This window comes from Protopterus annectens, chromosome 2.part0, assembly GCF_019279795.1.
Source record: "Protopterus annectens isolate FY-2018-M chromosome 2.part0, PAN1.0, whole genome shotgun sequence".
In the NCBI taxonomy this organism is placed as follows: domain Eukaryota; kingdom Metazoa; phylum Chordata; order Ceratodontiformes; family Protopteridae; genus Protopterus; species Protopterus annectens.
Window position 1 is genome coordinate 1,293,552,218 of NC_056728.1, and position 12,399 is coordinate 1,293,564,616.

The 12,399-nt window shown below is 38.1% G+C and overlaps 1 protein-coding gene across 2 annotated transcripts in view; it reads right to left on the reverse strand.

The window, feature by feature from the left end:
* Window positions 1–12,399, reverse strand: part of LOC122793449 (glutamyl aminopeptidase) — a 792,963-nt gene that overhangs the window by 302,391 nt on the left and 478,173 nt on the right. The window lies entirely within an intron of this gene.

Consider the following 12,399-nt stretch of genomic DNA (forward strand, 5'->3'; position numbering starts at 1 on the left):
AACATGCATCTATGTCATTTACATATCTTCAACTGCTGCTTGTAAAAGAACTACAAAACTGCAAAAAAAAAAAATTCTTCAGTGCATTTCTGTGAGAGGACCAGAAATATGGTGACAGCAGTTGTTTAGACATATGTTTTCCAGGAATGAAGCAGTGTTGTTAGGCTAGGCATCCTAGGAGGGTTCAGCAAAATCTCTACTCTTCCAGGGACACTCCAATGCTCACTGTTATTTTTTTATAATATAACAGTTTTGTTGGCAATTTTTAATAATACATTTTTAAGCAATAAAACTGTTTTAACAGCTGTAAAATAATCTGGTACCATAAGCAGTCCCTCTGTCCATTATGTTTTTGACTTAATGCTGCATGTAAAAATACAGTATTTGTTTCAGCCTCTCAAAGCACTCCACAGTCAGAGTTGAAAGAGGTATTTACACTTTCAGTACTTAAGCTCAACTTCAGTTCATATAAATCTTTCTGATTGTTGTCTTTCTTAATTAACTGTTGAGTAGTCATTGTGCCAAAGTCTTTTTCAAAATATATGCTATGGTTTGCTAGATCAAACAGACTTCTGAAATATCTGGCATTATTTGATTAAGTTAACAATGAAGTGCTTTAAATTTGCTTGAGTAAAGTGAAATATGTTTCAGTTAAAATATAAAACCATAAATTTCAAGTTCACCTTTCTCAGACTTTTCTCAAGTCAGGGTAAGGTATGTGCCTTTAAATCTGTCTGGTATGCGCTGTAATAATTAATCAGTGCCTTTGTTGTGCTTGTCATAAATTGCTATGTCATCTCTAAACAGTTTAGTACCTTGACATAAATTATAATCTCTGTCATGTAATGAGTGATACGAAGATTTCCACAGTGGAACTGACACCAAATGTGAATCATTTATACATTCTTAGAATAATATTAAAAAAAAAAAAAAAAAGTTATGGGCCTGTTCACAGAATGAGACTCAAGTTTCTAGTAACCTGTCTTGAGGCTTTGTTTGTTAAGCATGGTTATTCCATTTAACTCAGTCATAATGTCCCCTACTATTATTGTGAAATGTTTTATCATTTGAGTAGCCTGATTATATGCTCTCATTTTAGCATATATCCTCACCTTCAGAGCCAGATCCAACACTAGGGAACCTAGGCAGTCATCTAGTGGCCACTGCCTTGGTGGAGGCCACTAACTGGGGACTGCCACAAAACTTCTTCTTTAAGAATGAACTCTGTGTGTGCTACATTACTTCTTTAGGGATGCACTCTGTGTGTGCTACATCTTTAAGGATACGCTCTGCATATGTTACATTACTTCTTTAAGGATGCATGCAGAACGCAACCTTAGCAGCATTTGTACATACATCATGCATGCACATTTAAATATTAGAATGGGGCATGTGCACATTTAAACATTAGAACGGAGCATGCAATTTTATTATAGAGAATTGCCATTCAGGACAAGCACAGAGATTGGGTAATTGTCACATAGGTGTGTGTGTTTGTGTGTGTGTGTGTGTGTGTGTGTGTGTGTGTGTGTGTGTGTGTGTGTGTGTGTGTGTGTGCGCGCGCGCGTGTATAAAATGGTAGGTTGGTTAAATCATTCAGGTTCAAACCCTGTATCTTGGATACAGGATGATACAGCGTGAATCATCTACACCAACTGCCAAACTGTCATCAGCAGATGCATTTCAGACACCTGCTTACCATAAATAAACAAAATAAATCCCCTCGACAAAGCTTATACTCCTACTCCATTGCAAAAAAATTTAACTCCCTACCGTAACCACCAGACTTATTTCTAACCTACCCACCTTTAAACACTGCCTAAAAACATATTTCACAAAATCTTGGACCTATTCCTGTGCCAGTCCTGGCTGAACATATTTACTATACTTCACTCACCCCCTTCACCCTAAATCACAATTCACAACTGTCTCTGGCCTCCTACTCCACTGCTTTCTTTTTTGCCACTACCTTTCCTTATTTACTTCAGTTCTGCAGACCTTTCCTCTACCTCTTTCCCTTCGTCCCTACTCACCCATGCTACCTGCAGACACCCTACCCCGCACTCTTCTTTTAATCTCCTTGTCTCCATCCTTCTTCTTCTGTAACAATAATATGATCGCCATCTAATACTAAGAAATCACTCAGTTTTCCCCTCACTCTCTCTAATCATTTAATTTCTAATAGCTCTTTTAAATATCTTACTAGAATTATCTCAGGACTTACTTATGACATACTAGTCTATGTAACAAATAATATGACTAATAAGTTTTTAATCACATATTTTCTCCAATTCGTGTTATTGTTTTTCATTATACTCTGCTATGAAATATATGTTTTATGTTTTTCTCATTACAACATGTTTTCGCTCCTGTTTTGTAGTGTAACATGCTACTTTGTGATTTAAAATATCTGTAATTAGTTTTTGGAAGATTGTGGTTGTGGAGCTTTTCTCCCTAGATCTCTGCTGAAAATGAGCACTTACTGACCCAGTCGGACTTTTTCAGTAAACAAATGTCAAATAAATAAATAAATAAATACATTTCAAGGTCTGTTAACTTTCTGTGCATTTTCAGGAAATGTTGAATTTCAAGGGAAGGGAAATCTACTGTTGCTAATTCTAAGTCTGTATTCAATGTGCAACTGTTTTGTTTAGCAAATGGCCATCCATCAGTGTTTGTGCTATAAGCTTTAAAAGCAGTATTAGCACAGCAGGTAACTTTTCTCATTTCCAGTAGGAAAGTGGGATGCTACTCAAAAACATATTTAAAAAACAGAGAATGACAAAAATTATGAAAAAAAATATAAGCACATTATCAAATAGACAATGTAAAATCTGTAGAATTTAATGAACTGTATTATAAAATTGTACCACACAAGGGTAATTCATTTTTGCTTCAGAAAAAGAGAGATGTAAGAAGTGTTCTTTTTTTTTTTTAAATTATTGTTTCCTGCATTATGTTCGTCATGAAGTGTGGTTTTCGATGTACTAGACAACTTCTGTGATGGGGTGGGGGTGACTCCAAAAATCGGAACATCCTATATAAGGGTAAATCATGACTGGAAATGGGAATATTCCTTCAAAACATGGACAGATCCTCACCACATTTAAACCTTTTTTGTTTCCGTGTTGTCACAGTCAGGGATAACTAAAGTTTTTATCCAGAAACTTCCTTAGTTCTGTGCGATTCTTCTGACATGTTTAAATAATCTCCCAACTTTCATCTTAGACAAAATGTAATTTGTCAACAATGATGTACAGCAGTCTTGACTGATTACATTGACAGAGCTATGGAAAATCTGACTTTGTCATTTTTTTAATTTTACAATTCTTTCAAACATTTTAGTGTGTCTGTTCAATAGGGAAACTAGCATGGTGTTTGTATCAGTATAGTTGTGGACCAAGCTACTTCCTTCCAGCGGGATGAGAGAGCTGGCATGCTTCTTCAGTTCCAGGCTGCCAGTCCCTCCTAGGTGCCCTGGGTTGTGGTCAGTACATTATCCATCAGCCCCGTGCACCTGGCTGTTAATGTCTCTTAATCATATTAGGTTTCTTGCATTGACAGTAAAGTAATTTACCTGGTAATTTCAGAAGACATACTCAAAATGAGGTAATTGTCACATGGTCTTTGAATGGAATGGATCATTCCAACTGCATGCTTTTATTTTGTTTAAAAGCTTTCTTAACACATATAATTGCTGCATTTTCTTTAAAAAGTAAGTGTAATTTCAGGTATAGCACCCACATTCATTTCATTTACTGTTTGTTCATCTTCAAAATAAAGGTTGTCACTTTATTCTTTGTTATCCAACAGACAGACTCATTTATTTTAGTGAGCTGTTCATCTTTTTTCTTTCACATAAGCCATTCTAAATGATACTCTAGGCTAACTTGTGTTCTGCCAATTGTTACTCTCCTTACAATTAACACATACCTACTTTCCATCTTGTATTGCACATACCTAAAAAATATCAAAACACTTATGCATGTACTAACTGTGAGTAGTAACCCCTAACATGAGCAGCCAACCAGTTGAAGTAACCCTTTCTGATTCAGAGACAGGCCAATGGCAGTGAGTTTTCATGCTTAGAAGAAACACCATGGTGAGATGTCCAACTGGCCAAGATGTAGGATAACAATGCATTCTAGAGGAGTGGCTAATGCTAATTAATTAGCCATGCAGTTTCCTGCTGAAATGCCTGTGGCAAGTTATTTTTGATGACAAGCAATTCAGAAAACCACCCATCTGTATAAATGAGCCTGGCCAGCTATTATAATTAACACAACCAAAAGGCAGAGGTCATTCATTCAAATCAATGGGAGAGACCATGTTGCAGGTAACTTTTGTGAAGTTCACTGGAGAGGCATTGGTGGGAGGAGGTGTGATTGTGTGGATGTATTTGACAGTGTGTGTGTGCATTTCTGCACTGGTACAAATGGACTTGGACAGCTGTGTGAGTGTGTACCTGCTTGGGTGGTTGCAGTAGAGGGGTTAGGATGGGAAGCGAGAGTGTAGGTGTGTGTAAGGTTGGGTGAATGAGTGTGTCCTTGAGTTCACTCAAGTGTGTGGGGGGTATCATGTTGAATGAATGCCTATTTGTAGAGGGATATTTGTGAGAGGGTCTGTGTGGGTGTGTGCTTACATGAATGTCTACATGTATGTGTAATAGTGAATGAGGGGTGCCTTTGTCAATGTGATGCACAGGCCACGAGTAATAATTGAAAGCATAAAGTGATTTTTATCACTGACAGTACTTAAAGGGCAATTCAGAGACATGCAAACAAGACAATAATGATATATTTCTCGTTATGGGGAAACATCTCTGAATCACATTTTATTCAATCACGTAAACTGAGATATCTGTGGTGTACAATTTACATGAGAACAAGAGATTCTTTCTCAATCCCAGGGTATTTCTTTTACTAAATTCACTTTGATTTGATAGTTCTAGTGATTTGGAATAGGCTTATATACTGTCAAGAGTTATGCTATGTTCTGAAAAAGACTTTGTCCCTACTTTTCCTGAAAAACCTGTGTTTTAATCTCAAGTTTTAAGCCATCTGAAATGTAGTTCTTTGCTAGGTTTTCACTCTTGTATAATAGAAATCTGCAGACATGTGACTAGCTCATACTGACTGCTAAACTTTTAACATGAACATTTTTTGAGCTGAACATATTTCGTCAACCTCTCTTTTAGTATGCTGTAAGTATATCCTTTCCGACATTATTTTATGTATACTACACAATTTCTCTCTATCATAAGCAATAATAACATTTTTGATCTTGTCTCATTTGTGACATCCAGTGCAATTATATACTTCAGAAATCTGTGCAAATGCATTTTGTTATTGTACTCCAAGACAGTGTCTTAATTATGTTCAGGTCAGCTTTGAAACTGAAGTACTATTTTAACAATAAATGTTTCAATAATTTTGACTATTCACTCTGCAGTACACTTGAACAACTTTATTTCTATTCTGCTTCCTGATTTAACTCAGTTGCAGTCACTTTGGTGTGTCTAAAGCAAATTACATTCCTTTTGGCATTATGTTTTCAGGTTCCTGAACAACGTTGTACAAGATTTTCTAAAATGGTAGGTCAAACAAATTAAAACAACATTCTTAGAACTTAAGTTTCTTTAGAGGCTTCATCCTTACTTCCAATTTTTTCCTGTGGTTACGTGTGAATTGTAACTTACTTTGACAGATGTACAATCACTAAGTGATATACCAAAGAAATAAACAGCAGGAGTATTCTGGGTACCACTGTTTCCCACGCTGAACGCCTTCTTATTTCAAAGAACTGAATATTGGGGTTCATCCCAGTTTAGCAGTGGTGCATCAATTAACACCAGCAGTTTATGATCTATTCACCAAGCAGCATGTTTACAGCTACTGCCTGTCTGATTTTCATCAGATGGTCTTGATGTCAGCTGTGTCACCACAAGCATCATGCGCTACAGTGGGATGCTAAACTTTGTGGTTTCACTGTTAATTAAAAATTAGCATTATTTTTCTGAATGACCTTATTGTGAAGCCAAAAATAAATTTGCTATCATTCCTGTCATTAATCCTTGCCCTTAATTTCCTTGCTTGACAGAGAAGGGGCAATGAATAGTTGATGATGAATCTCATCAACCAGTCAATTTGTGGCACATTCTGGAATTAGTGGGTATGTGGGACAGAGTAACACAGTAATGTCAGCACAGCCAGATAGGGAAGCCTGGCCTCAGTTTTGTTACATCTCCAATCTCACCGCTGAAGGAGCAGTCACAGTGCAGACACAATCATTCTGTGCAGTATTACTTGTACATCTACCCCTTTACAAACATCTCTGCCTTACCATCCCGGACATTTCTCCAATGTCCACTAATGGTAGTAGATTTGGGAACTTCATAAAATAGAAATGTTGCCCCATGATACCAAAAAATTGGCTGCTACTTACAGGGACTATTCAACAATATTGCCAAGGGACTAGAGAGTTGATAAGTTTGTTTGCACCTACTAAACAATGTTGTTATGCTGACTATCTTTGGTAAGCATGTAGTAGTTTTATTAAGATTATTTGTTGAATGGTTTATCTGATTACCAACTTATTTCCTTACAGCTATGTCTAACAGTACCTTTCTAGTCACTGCTTGACTATGACTATGACATTACTATGACTTGCTGTATAGTCGCAGTGAGTGACTCACTGTAATTATATAATTGCAGACTCTTCACTCTAGTGCTATGGGTGGTAATTATTTATGATTTACAATTTGAAAGAAATTGCATATTTTCATAATTTTTTAAAACATATTCATTTCATTCTATTATACCTGCAATTAGCCTCAATACCTGATTCCTTAATAAACCCACTTTTCCCAGGGTTGTCTTGCTGTTCCAGGCTTGTGTTTTTAAAAGCAAATAACAAATATTAATGTTTGTACTTGAAATATGTTTCCATATATTACTGAAATAATATGCTGTTCTTGTGCTGAATGGGATAATGTTGTCCATTGCAGTAGAGTCACAACATTAAAAATCATTAGGAAAAATTTGTATCCTGCTGAATTATTTGAGTGTCTTCTCACCAACATTCATGTGTGGAATATCTTTTGGTTTTGACCTTTCCACTCTCAACATTTACATCCATTTGAGAAATTGTCATGTACCAGTACGTGTGTGTGTGTGTGTGTGTGTGTGTGTGTGTGTGTGTGTGTGTGTGTGTGTGTGTGTGTGTGGGCGTGTGTGCGTGTGTGCGTGTGTGCATGTGTGCGTGTAAGTGTGTGTGTGCGTGTCTGTGTGTGTGTGTGCATGTATGTGCACCTTGTCATTCCAGTACATATGATTTTAAAGTTTTACAAACTGTGCATCCCCATGAGAGTGTTCTACTATTTGCCACACTCTACTCTTATGTCGTACTATTAGCCACACCTTATACGTCCCCTTTGACCATCAAAAATGATGGCAGTCATACATATCCCTTTCATTCTCTTTCTGTTATATCTCTTAACAGTCAGTTTCAGTGCAGTGTAAATGCAGAAAACACAGGCATTATCCACATTCAAGCCATTGCCATGCCCATCCAATAAAATTAATAGATTCTACAGAAAAATAAAGAACGTATGAGTCTGTGTCCTGATTTATCATGCTCAAGAGATAATCCAATCAAGAGTAGGGTAGAAGGAAGGAAGGAATGCAAAAATATTTAATGGTTCTGTCAGTGCAGATACAATAGCACTACAACATAACTTTGGAGAGTTATTCTATTTGCTTAAGGATTTTGCAATGTTTGATTTTTGTTGTAAACAAGTTCTGCACAGCAAAGGCAGTTTTATGATAGGAGCTCCATGATATCACACACACCTGCTAGGACTGCCATTGCCTGCTCCCATCTGCTCTCTACCCTCTTCTATGCTTCTCCTTTACTTGCCAACTTAAATAAAACTGAACTTAACAGACTCTCTGCCTGCTACAATAGTATAGCTAGATTTGCCACTGGCCTGCCCTACAGAACACATCACTGCATAAACCTAAAAAATCTAGGATGGCTAGAGCTAACCAGGCAGATTCAGTATAACCAACTTATTGTGGCTCACAAAGTACTTAACCAACCTGAAAATACACCTGCTTTGAAAAACATCATCTATCCCCACGCCAACCTAAGACCACTTTGCTCATCCAATAGACTTGTAGTACAAACCATCAAATCCAACAACTCAGCTGGGGACTCCATGTTTGCCAACTCTGTAGGCAAAACTTGGAACTCGTTACTTGCTGACATTACAATACACACTACCCTATCTCAATTCAAAAAAACCCTCAAGCAGTATTTCAAAACTCAGTGGCTGTGTCTTTACTCCAAGCCTGACTAAATATTTGGTAACACTGGTGTACCAGTATTATATTGCTAATTTAAATCTACTGTATTGTAATTTAGTTAACCAGACGATAAGCTTGTTAGATTATATAACTTACACTCTGTCTGGCTATTAGACTGTGTTAAAATTGCTTGAAATTGTTCTTTATTATGTATTATGTAGGTTTTGCCTGTATTACTACCTTTGGAGCTTTTCTCCCCGGGCCTCCGCTGAAAATGGACATGTATCCAGTTGGACTATCCTGGTCAACAAATGTAAAATAAAAATAAAAAAATAAATAAATATTAAATGAGTAAACAAGTAACGGACAGTAGTAGATCTTGAGGTGTTCAAGCAAAGAGAATAATCAGATGAGGATATACCTAGTGAATGGAAAACTAATAAAGCCATATATATCTTACTGATGTTTTTCTTATAACTCACTGGTATTTTGGGAGTTCATAAATAGGTCAAGGGATAATTCATATTCAAGTTTAAGATTGAAAATGTTTTGTGGCAATAGATTTACTAATTTTTGGGATGAGAAAGGTAATCAATCACTAGGCAAGTTTGACTAGGTTAAAGACTTTGGATGCTATTCATAAACATTGTTTGTCACAGACAAGGGCTAGTATACTGTACAATAGTGTGCAAAATTGCTTTGTTTGTCATAGAAATATGTAAACAACAGGGTAAGCCATTGTAGATGTTTTTACCCTATTGTATAAGCTTAGAACCCCTATGAATTTTCTTTTAAGTCAATGTTTGTTTGTGTATGCGTGTGTATAAGTGTATGAGTGCCCTTTGGAGATCCCAATATCTCAGCAATGTCTCTCTCTTCCCATCTGAAGGCCCCTTCTTGTCTCCTATTGTGCTGCAACCATTCCCATCCTGCCCATACTGACAGTATTAATGGACATGTTTCACTGTCTACATTGTTGCAGCAATGTGCTGATGTATACTGGTGCTGTGCATATCCTGTGTCTATCCTCTCCCCTCCCTCTATATACATGGCCATGTTATGATCTATATACATGACCATGCTATAGGTTCATAGGTTCATAGGTATGTACTAGGCTATCGGCCCAAGGGACTAGGTAAGCCTAGCCAACAAGGTTCCCTGGCTTACGCCACCCAAGAAAGTTATTTTCCTGTGCCACTGTCAATCAGAGACACAGAAGTGATCCCTGGGGTGTATTTCCTATTTCCCATCCACTCATCAAGATTTTTCTTGAAGAGTGCTAATGAAGAACTTTGCTTGACATAGATGGGTAGCCTATTCTAGAGTATGGGAAGTCTCTGGGACAGGAATCTATCCCTCCAGCATGTCCTGTTTATTGTGGTGACAAGGTTTATGTCCCTAGAGCATGTAGCTCGGAGGGATTGGGGTTTCTTTAGGTGTAGCATGTCCAACAGCTCTGGGTTTGACATAGCTTTATATAGCTATGATCTGTATACTGGAGCTATTGCTTCCCCTGTAACATGTCTTACAGTTCATGTGCAACTTCCATAGTGTGGCATCCGCAAGGTGCATCCACCTATCAAGTCCTTGTACTATGTTTTCTGTAATGTTGAGCCTCCCACAGCTGCAGAAAAGCCTGTCATGCCCTTATGCTATGTTCACTTTCAATGAGAGCATTCTCCCAGCCGAACAGTAAGCTGTTATGTCTTTTTTGTATGTTGTCTGTCAGGGTGAGCCATCACCAGCTAGCCATTCATCTGTCATGTTCTTGTATTATGTTACCATGTCCCATCTATCTGTTCCTACTGCTGCCATCCAGCATGCTTGCTCACTGCAGTGCTGAGGTAGGTTACTAGGCATCTTTTCACTATGTCTATATTGCAGTGCAAAGTCTTCTTCACTGCTTTCCTATATTCATAGCTTGCTCACCTGACAATATGGCATCCATGCTTGTCTCTGCCCATTCCCAGGGTAATAAGGCATGTGCACACTGCTTGTTCATGGATACTTTTATTAGCATACTGTTGCTGTCCAATGATACATGTCATCTGGTGTCTACGATTTGTGGCCATCTGCATAGGGCTAGTATTTTGCTCCTATTGAGATGAAATGGTATCTTTGTGGGGTGTGTTCAGCAAGGCTCCAGCTTGGTACAGCCAAGAAACTATGATCTTTTTAATCTGTTTCACAGGAACTATCACAAGAGTTGCTGGGCCATTTTAATGAACCCTTATATAATATTGATACTAGGCACCAGATTGTTAGGGCAGTGAGTGAGTCAGTATTTCTCATTAGGGACTGTACATTTTTTTGTTACTTTTTGTCTTTTTTGCTATTGTTATTAGTTTCCTTGTCTTCTGTTAACAGTGTCACATTGTGCTGAATAGATCCATAGGTGAATACTGGGCTGATTGTCTTGAAAGGCCATTTTAGGCCTAACCATTATCCTGAGGTCAGAATTAAACCCTATGCCTTATGTCTATGAGGTGAAGACCTTAACCATTATGCTTTACAACAGCCAAGGAGTAAGTTTTCAACAGGGAGATCTGTCTAGGGAGGTCTGACAGACTGTCCATGTAGAGAGGCTGTGTATACTATTTCCATCTCTGTCACATCCAGTTGAAATTCTATTGCCCATAAATATGTATACTAATACTGTCTTCACTAGTTACATGTTCAGCTATGGTGCAGAATATACAAAAAGAGCAGGCCTATTATGAAAGATATTCAGGAAGTGTAGGTCTATGGTGCAGGATATACAGGAAATGCAGGATGTGGAGTACCAGAAGCCATTAGGGTCAGGAAATGCAGGATGTGGAGTACCAGAAGCCACTAGGGTCTGCTCTTGCCAGCGTCCCTGCTGCTGGGTCACCAGCCATTGCTTTGGCTGACTCTAAGCAAGGTAATGAATGCTACCATGCTAAGATGACCTGGACGGCTCCCTGTTAACCTCTGTGGCCACCTTACTTTTCTTTCATAGGAGTACAGGGATAAAGCCCTAATTATTACCCAGACAATTCAAGTTTGAGTAATGGCTCAGGTAACTGTAGGAGCAGCCATGGGGAAAAGAGAGCTAATAAAATATGCCTGCTCACCTCTCTTTGGGAATAGAAATGAGGGAGTGAGTTGCTGAGATATGGCTGTCTCAAAGTTTTTGATACAGTTTCCCACCAAATACTTCTCAACAAGTTAGCCATGTATACCCTCAGTCCAACATCTCTGACCTGGTTTCACACCTACCTTTCAAACCAACAACAGTCTACAAAATGGGAAAACAAACTCTCACCCCTACTACCAATCTCTGTTGGAGTACCCCAAGGATGCATCCTTGGACCGCTACTCTTTATCATACTTACCAATAATCTCACTGACTCCACTCAACTAGCTTCTATCATTCAATATGCCAATGACACTTCTCTTACCTGCTCGGCAACCACACCTCAGGAACTTCAAGACAAAACTCAAAAATGTCTCCAAGACATAGAAAACTATCTCTCCAACCACCATCTAATACTCATCCCAAAGAAAACTAGGCTGATGGTCTTTCATACTAATAAAACTAAAAATAACCCACCCCTTATCACTATCTATTCCTCTAATGGTACAAAAATGGAACCAGTCAGCTATACTAAACTCCTAGAAGTAACTATAGATGATTGTCTAAAATTCAATAAACACATATTCCTAACAATCGAAAAAGTTCAGTCCGAACTCAACTCATTCTACAGGGTAAAACCATTTCTAACCAACAATGCCAGGCTAGCCACATCCAGATCCCACCTACTATCTACCCTACTCTACTGCTCCCAAATTTTTACCAATCCACACACAACTGATTTAAACAACCTAGAAGCCTGTTATAACAAAATAGTTAAGTTTGTCACTAATCTACTCCATAAAACACACCACTGTTACGCCCTTTACCAACTCACCTGCATTGAACTACCCAGCCTATTATCTCTCAACTAACTTACCACTGCCCATAGTATAATCCACAATCCCAACAACTGCCCTGCTCTCATTGACTTAGTCCAACAAAACACCAACCCCAGGTACCTTAGAACATCTGAAAAATTAATTCTAAAGGTAACTA